Raw genomic sequence first — 2,930 nt, 5'->3', positions numbered from 1 at the left:
CCATTTGGGAAGCTGTCATTTTCTTGTTTATAAATATCGTTGTTGCTTTGACCTTTGTTCTACTTTTGGGTATTGCATCAGCTCCTGTAGGAAGGGGCTGTCCTTTTCATGTCCTTCTTATATGTTTATTCAGCATCCAATAACACAGAACAGGGCGTTGTAAATGATGAACTTGGTTCTCCTAAAATAAACTCTGACAATAACCTTCTCCCATTTGTTGCCAAGGTCCAGGACACATGATGCTTGGCATTTCTTGCTCTTCCCCACACAGTGAGAAGAGCAGTTTCAGGTTCTTACTGCTGCTCCCAGATGTGAAAATAGCAGTTCCAACAGATTTAATACACAGAGAGTTGGCAAAGTACTTCCCATTGAGTCAAGTAGCCTGCTGCCTGAAGTGCCAGTCATCTCTAATGTGTAAGTTGCATTTGCAAACTTGTAATTTTTCACCTTTTCCATATCTAACATTAACCAAGTGAACAAAATACAGGGGCTCTTTTATCAATAATGCCAAATTGTAAAAGTAGAAACCCACCTGGCAAAGGATGTGCTCTCACTTATTGTACATGAAAAGGGTTGCAAGAAGCACCACTGTAAGTTTGATTTGTGCAATTTAGCATTTCAAAACTTCATCAAAAAACAATCTCTGTTTTTAGTATATATCAGAGACATCTACAGCTATTTGTCTACAACTCACAGTGCATAAATCGCTACAGCACAATATACATGTATTTTACCAGAAAGCTTTAGGTGGTATGATGTATTTAAGTCTTACTAATCCATAATTTAAAGTACTAAAACAGCATTTACTGGTTAGTGGATACTTCCCTGTTAACTTGTACTGTATCACAGGACTTCAGGTCTATACTCTCATGAGTTACTGAGCACAAGAGACAGATCAAGTTACAGTTTGTGTCTCTGTGTGTACATCTATGGTCCTCTTGGCCTGACAGGTGTCTTGCTACATTAACATAGGTCTGCACAGCAAAACTGGTCTAGGAACAGCTTGGTTTTGACAACTAAAATTAGCAGCTCGACTTAATGACCAAAAGGAGGCAGTGGCTTCAATATGGCAGCTCAGCTTGTCTTGCCTGCAGGGATATCTTACCCCATGCTGGCCACATTTTAGTGAAGTTAATAAGAGCCCATGTCCTTTGCATGATTTTTGTTGAAGTGGCAAAATACCATCCACAAGTGCTCTCTCTGCTGCACTCTTGTATTGAAGGTCCAAAGGAAAGGTCTAGGATGAGAAATACCTGGAAAGGCTTTGCTTTCTGAGCATCAGTACTGCTACAACCCAAACAAGGAGAAGGAGCATGCTACACCAAACACCTTCAGGCAAGCCAGGAAATGAAAACTGAGAACACAAAGGCCCTAGCCAGAGCTTTTTGAAGCCAATGGAAAACACATCTGTTGATTTGGACAGAAAATCAAACATATTAAAACATTTGGGGTTAAGCTTTTAAAAGGGGAAAGTATTTTTTAGTATTATTTGCACATTCAAATTGATATTGATACGGGCAGTAGTTGCTTGATTTTCATGAACTTGTCAGTTTGCTCACATGAAAGTTAACAGAAAACATATTTCAGGTGTACATAACCATAAATGGGGGCTCATTTATGAAAAATAATAATAATAATAATTTCACCAAAGCAGAATTGCCTTCTGAAAGCTGGACCATAAATAAGTGGTCTTAGAATGATATGGCTTAACCCAGCTAACCAGCCATACAATTTAGATAACGTTTGTTCATAAGGTAATTAATACAGTAATTTTCTGTAAAGATTCATTATTTTGCATAAGACTAATGTGTAATCTACATGCATGGGTACAAATATGAAGCCAATTTTGCCCAAGCTGGCACAAAAAAAATTCCCCTACAGATGCCATGCTCTGAATAGCTTAATTCAGCTTCTTTATTCTACTATTATACTTTCTAACCTTTACCTTTTCTTTTTTTTTTTTTTTTTCAGAAACAAGTAGAAGCAGACATTTAAAATGATTTACACTCATGAAATTGTTTTCTCTGCTAACTTATTCCATTTATCTGCTATTCTTATTCCTTTTTGAGGTAAATTATTTCTACCAGAACTCCTATTTTCTCCATATTTGGTCATTATATCTGCAAAGATTTTCATCTATTTACTGATGTAAATAGTTTTCCTCTACCAGCATAGTCAGTCTTATTCCAAATTTGATTATGTAGAGCTTTTAGTTTGTTGGATAGGCAGTTAGCCTTTTTATCGGTATCTTAGCTAACAATGAATTTAATACTAAAATGGTAGATCAATGTGCTCTGACCCAAACTGGGCTAGAAACCTTGAATTTTAAAGAATGAGAGGGAATCTACTCAAACACTTTTCAAGTGATGAAGAGTATTGATCTAAATCAATAGCTAGATTTCATTTTTAAAGGTTACATACGGCTGAAAGCAATTCTTAACATGTGATGGATCACACCACTAATCTGTGCATTTATTTTTTTTCAGGATACAAATCTCTCTACCTTTATTCTGCTACACATGACAATAATTTCAGAGCAAAAACACTGATGGATGAAGATACTGGAACACCAGCTTTCTTCCTCCCTCTCCAAAAATTATGGTTTTTTATTGTAAGGGCAACACTACAATGTTTTTCAAAATACTATACACACTAAGAGTTTTCATGGGTTTTCCCATATTGCACAAATGACTAAAAAGCTCAACATGTACAAGGGTGGCAATTCACATGCTAACTTCATCACTCTCTTTTTGGAACATTAGGCCCAAGGGATAGGTACTGTACAAACAAATGTCTTTCAGTCAGTACATATTTGCTTTAAGAAAATCATGCTACACCCAAGAAATACCATATGAAAGCACTTTTGCTGATCCCCTTCAGCTTGAAATTACTGCCTGAATAAACCAAGTAATACTACAAAGTAGTAACAA

At 36.3% G+C, this 2,930-nt stretch overlaps 1 long non-coding RNA gene across 1 annotated transcript; it reads left to right on the top strand.

Moving 5' to 3' along the window:
• Positions 1 to 362: 362 nt before the first annotated feature.
• LOC309891746 lies at positions 363 to 2,608 on the top strand. The gene is made up of 3 exons (XR_014319554.1): positions 363 to 414; positions 1,972 to 2,069; positions 2,487 to 2,608. It is a non-coding gene; the product is annotated as an uncharacterized lncRNA (long non-coding RNA).
• Positions 2,609 to 2,930: the final 322 nt, after the last annotated feature.

The sequence above is a fragment of the Aythya marila genome (genome assembly GCF_965140915.1).
Source record: "Aythya marila genome assembly, chromosome: 1".
NCBI lineage: Eukaryota > Metazoa > Chordata > Aves > Anseriformes > Anatidae > Aythya > Aythya marila.
This window is presented reverse-complemented; position numbering and strand designations above follow the sequence as displayed.